The following is a 5730-nucleotide window of genomic DNA, read 5'->3' as shown; positions in this document are numbered from 1 at the left end:
TGAAGAGTTTATTCAGGGCATAGAATATTAACAACTCCTAGCGATCTTTTGCATACTGTGCGAAAGCTAAGAATTACAAACCTTAAATATTCTAAAGTATTTCAACACTCCCACACCACTTCTGATGACCTAATAGAGAAAATGAAAGGATTCCTTCTACATTGTCCACAGTACAAATGGCAGATTTGTTGTCAGAGTGGCTACAGCTTCATGGTGGGAAACTTAGGCTGAACTCTAGGATAAAGAACAAGGTTATTTGAAAAAGAAAGCCAACCAAGTAGTATGTCTCTGTGTAGGTGTATAATTTTTATTATACTTATTATGATATGCAAGCATACTAGTGAGGTGTTTAAAAAATAATACATAAATAAATAGTAAAATATGCTAAGGTTTATTTAGCCAACTACTGTGAATGAAGGAAAAGTGTAAATAGTAAATTGAGATAATTCTTAAGCAGGTTGGCAGTGTAGCATGGACTGAATACTGCAAAGTCAGTTCATTGTGGTGGGTGATTCTGGAAGAAACAGAGAATCGTCATTCCATAAAATTTAATAGTAAGTCACAGATATGCAGAACAGTATTAATACATGAAAAAGTTTCAAAACGGACGCAAACAATTTTCACTATTGTGAAATTGTGTATTGTGAAATCAGTATACACTTAATTTAAATGTATAACAACACTGATTTTCTAATCAGAGAGGAAAAATATATTACTTAAGAAATGCTGCTGGCATGTTGGCTATCCAATGTGAAGAACTAGAATTGTATTCTATTATTTTATTCCATATACAAAAATAAACGAGATGATTTACTATTAAGAATCTAGGACATAACATGATACAACTCAGGGATAGGTAAGACTTTTTAACCCTACTAGGGAACCCAGAAGTTACAAATTAAGTCATGAACCTATTTTACCATACAAACTACATGATAAAAGGACCTAGATGCAAAGTCAATACACAACAACAGAGTTGAAATAGCACTGTCAGGCAGAGGGCAGATTGCTAGTGTCTATTACAAACTGGCAAGAAACAGAAAAATGGGCAAGGAATTAATCCAGATGCAGACAATAAGTGTTGAGTAAAAAACGTTAGGAGAAAGATGTATGTTTAAATTTGATTCTATTTTATAACATAAATGGGGAAAAGTATGACATGTACATGAGTATCTATATGTTTATTTATAGTTATATGATTCTTTTAAGTTTGTGTGACCAACCATTCAGGGTAAAAAAAAAATAGGGAAAGAAAGGAAAAAGGTAGAAGGATTCACATTACTTTGTCAACAAGGATTTAAAATGTCTGTGGAGATCTAGGTGAAGACAGAAGAATCATGTTAAAAATGAAATAAAAGGGGAAAAATAAAAGACGAGGGCTATACTAACATGTTCAATATGTATGATATAATCATGTTCATACATGTTAATAAAGTGGTACATATCAGTATGTATGTTAAAAATACATCAATAAGATGAAAAGGGAAGGTGCAATGAATACTCAGAGAATTTATATCCGTATCTGGATGCCCTTTTGCTTCTAGTCTCAGATAATACACTTTGAAGTGGCTATGGAGGCCAAGCACAGTTCTCAATAATTACCATTCTGAAGTCCGGTTCTATTTGTTTTGGAGGTGGGGAGAGAGGTTGCAGGGGGCGTGGGGGTTGGGTTGACTGTACTACTAATTCATTCTGGATTAATGGTTTAATACTGGGGTCAGCAAACTAATCTGCAAAGAGTCAAAAATGTTTTAGGTTTCATGGGCTATCTTATCTTTGCTACAACTAACTACTCATCTCTGCTGTTGTAGCTTGAAAGCAGTCAAGGGCACGATGGTTATTTTTTGTGTTACTACGCCTAAGCCTAAGCTATACCCCAAATACCCACTGCCATCAAGTCGATTCTAACTCATGGAGACCCAAATACAGTTTCTGAGGCTATGAAGCTTTACAGGAGCAGAGAGCCTCAAGCTTCTCCCTAGGAGCAGCTGGTGGGTTTGACCTACCAACTTTGGGGCTAACAGACTAATAACCCCTATCCAACAGCACCGCCACAGGCCCTTTTGGCCAGGCTATTGTACCCAGTTATCTAATTAATCCCTAGCCTAGGTATTTGTTGTGAAGGGACTTCAAGATGACTTCATATAAAAGTGAATGGGCCTTATTCAATCAAGTTAGAGGCCTTAGAATAGAAAACTGCGGTTTCTTAGACAAGAAATTCTACTTTAGACAATAGATTCAATTCCTGAATTTCTAGCATGCTAGCTGTTCCACAGATCGTAGACTTGCTAGTTCCCACAATCATGTCAGTCGGTATTCTATTGGTTCTGTTTCTCTGGAAAACTTGGACAAGTTAATTGACGGGCATGGCTGTGTTTCAACGAAACTATTTATGAAAACAAGTGGTAGGCCAAAGCTTGGCCTTTGTATCACAGGTTTCCAATGAATGACAAAGGATCGCTGCTTTTATTCAGGCGGTGTGAAAGGCCCTTCAAATAAGATTCCAAGTATCCTTATTAATTAAGAATTGTTTCTAGCCACACCACATATTCTGGGGCAACTACAAGCATGAAAGATCTTCCTAGAATCAATGAGTGCTACACTGTAAGCGTTAAGTGTAAGGTGGAGAATCAGTGGAAAGAGAGGGTTTTGAGATGGCATTTCCGTAAGTGTTTTTGTTACTATTTTAAGTACAGCTTTGGGGGGTTAAATGTAGAGCTCATCTGGCAGAAGTCAACCAACAGACTACCTTAGATGAGCATTTATTATAGGTGGTATCTTTTAATAATATGTGTTATAGGCGGTGGGAACCCAAACACCTGTTGTTAACAAGTTTATTGCAATTCACAGCATCTCCATGTGTTACAGAGTGCCACTGATCCTTGGGGTTTTCTTGGCTGTGTCTTTATGTGAGCAGGTTGCCAGGCTTTTCTCCTGAGGTATTCTTTCAATATGTAAGTAGTAGAGCACAAACCAGTTGCACCACCAAGGATCCTTCAATAAGCACTGTACGGAAGGCTGTTATTCATAATATAAAAGCAAGTCCCTGCATCAAAGATCTAAAGAAAAAGACTGTTAAAAGTAATGCATTCCCTGAAAGTCCTTAATCTATGGATTTCAACAGGCTCTTTCCCATCAGATAAGATTTTGTTGTTGTTGTTGTTGTTGTTGTTTTTCAGATAAGATTTCTAAGAAGACACCGGTCTCTCTTGTTTTCAGCTCAGGAACCTCACTCTCAGCACACTACATTAGCCTTGAGATTATTACCTGTTCCTCAAAAGTTTAAGAAATAGCCTATATTTAAAGTGATTTGATTTAGAAACAAAACAAACATAAGCATATATTTTCAAGATCACACCAATTATTCAAAAGTGAAGAGTATCAATTATTATTTTTGCTGTAGAAAAGTTTCTTAGAAGATTGGGTTGGGGGTGATTATAAGACTGGAAAATTAAAAAAACACACCTGAAATTCAATACCTGAAAGAGAAGTTGAAGCTAAGAGAGTGGAGAAAGAAATACTTATATGAATAAAGGGCTGTTAGGACCCCAGCCAAACAACAAATTTAGAAAGGGAGAATGATAGATACGTCCCTACCTTCGAGAGAGAAGAAGTCAAATTCAAAAACACAAAACAATCTGATATGAGCAAGTGGTAAGGATATTTACATACAGAAAGATGTGTCAGTCAAACACAAGGATACAATATTTAGTGGAGGAGAGTGAAGCAGGGTGGGAAACTGAGTAAAAGGACACCATGCAACCTAGATCGTTTAGAAGAGGGATAATTTTAAATATTTTGCCCATCACAAAATTTTGTAATTATTTGTTGTTCAGAAAATGTCACTCTTGCACCTATTTGTATCCACAATGCCTAGCAAAATCTCAATAATTGCCAATAATGATTACTTAGAATTGAAAATCAGAACACATTTACCAAAACCACAACTCACCAGTCCTAAGCAATGAAAACATCCTTAACAGTGGTCTAGACTGTGGAAGTTCTGTTAACACAGAAAATCGGGGCCATACTCACCTCTGATACCATCAGGGGTGGTTGAGGATAAAGTCACTATCGGCCACGATCCGCACCATGTTCGGGGGTTCTGTCGAGAAGTTATGACTACCAAGTCCGATTGCAAGAGCTCAGGCACATGGTGAAGTCATTCCTCACAGTGCAGGGAAACTTGAGAAGACATTTAAGAAACCTATGTAAGAGTAAGCCCCAGAAAGAGAAAAAAACTAGCGGTTTGGACATGGAATGTGGTAGGTAGTAATGCTTGGTATGTTCCAGGAACTGAGGTAGTATCTCATTTAATCTTTTCAATTCTCTAGAGTACTGGCATTATTTTCATCCTAACTGTACAAGTTACTGTACTAGGCTTAGCAAGGTTCAGGATTTGTTCCAGATACCAAAAGTACTCAAGGGCAGGGCTGGGTTTTGAACCATGTAATCTAGTAGTTCTTCAGGTTGTCACTGTCCAGAACCACAAGTGCACAAGTACACCCAAGCTGGGGGGTAAAAATGTTTCAAAGAAAAGGATGAGTCAATTTCTTCTCATCAGTGTTCACATTATTCTGTACCAGATAAATAATTTTCAATTCAAATCCTTCAAAGTTAGACTGGCATTTATGTGCCCACGCTAAATAGTGATGATTACATTTTAAACCTTTAAAATTCACAAGATTTTACAATTTAGCACAGTGAAACCTGGGCAGTCTGTTAGTCTTCAAGACATGGTGAAAAAGGGGCCCTGGTGGTGGGAGTGGTTACCTGATGGGCTGCGACCCTCAAGATCCGGTGAGAAATGGAAATAATAGTGACATTCTTTTTCCTTAGGAGGAGGAACAGATATATTCGACTTATTGGAATTCTTGGCATTCTTATTCTTCGCTGATGGGACTTCCAACAAGTTAATGTCACTTTTTAAACAACGAAGGCTTTCAGTTCCAACATTAAAGAGTTTTTTTTTTCATTAAAGAGTTTTTATGTGTATAATACATACACTTAAAATCCATATGTAACCTAAATCGACATAAACTGACTTTTTCCTAGTTTCACTCCTTTTTATTTACTGATGCCCATTGTTATTTTAGGACCCAGTTGACCACGTATACAGTTTCTTAAAGTTTTTTTCCTACGAATCATCATACCATTTCCCTCAAAAAATTTCCCTCACCCCGTGAGTTTCTACTGCAAAATCTGTGGCTGTGCTAGAAAGGTGAAAGACACATTTTTAAAGCACACCATCCCCAACACTAAATTGCCACAAGGGAAAAGGAACGGCGCGCACCCACGGGCTCCACGGGCAGGTTTGCATCTCGTCAAAGAGGGTGGGCAGGGAGCCGAGGCGGGAGGAGGGAAGGCTGGGAAAGGCAGTGCTTAATTCAGTCCCAGAAACATCCACTGCGCCACTGGGCAAGCACTCGCCCCCCAAAAGAGGGGGGTGAGATTTCGTGTTGGGAGCCCGGAGGGGGCAGGAGCCTGGGTGGGGGTGGCGCCCGGGGGTCGGAGGGCGGCGGGGCAGGTTCCGAGCCGCTGCCAGCCAGGTGAGGACAGCCAAGTGCGGCCAGGCCCCCAGCGCCCCGCTCCGGGCGTCGGCACCCTCGCCGGCCCAGGGGCCAGCCCGCCGGCCGGCCAACCGCAGCCGCTTACCGGTGGCGCCTCGCCGCTTCCCCGGGGGCAGCCCGTCAACGGTTGCCGCAGTCAGAGCACCCCCCCGCGGCGGGG

The 5730-nt window shown here is 39.9% G+C and overlaps 1 long non-coding RNA gene across 1 annotated transcript; it reads right to left on the bottom strand.

Annotated features, from left to right (window-relative positions):
- Positions 1-368: 368 nt before the first annotated feature.
- Positions 369-4179, bottom strand: LOC123522724. Its single transcript, XR_006680942.1, has 2 exons — positions 4036-4179; positions 369-514 (listed from the first exon to the last, which is right to left on the bottom strand). It is a non-coding gene; the product is annotated as an uncharacterized LOC123522724 (long non-coding RNA).
- Between the last annotated feature and the right edge of the window lie 1551 nt (positions 4180-5730).

The sequence above is a fragment of the Echinops telfairi genome, unplaced genomic scaffold (assembly GCF_000313985.2).
Source record: "Echinops telfairi isolate 266 unplaced genomic scaffold, ASM31398v2 ScPeMD7_4;HRSCAF=17, whole genome shotgun sequence".
NCBI classification, from domain to species: Eukaryota; Metazoa; Chordata; class Mammalia; order Afrosoricida; family Tenrecidae; genus Echinops; species Echinops telfairi.
This window is presented reverse-complemented; position numbering and strand designations above follow the sequence as displayed.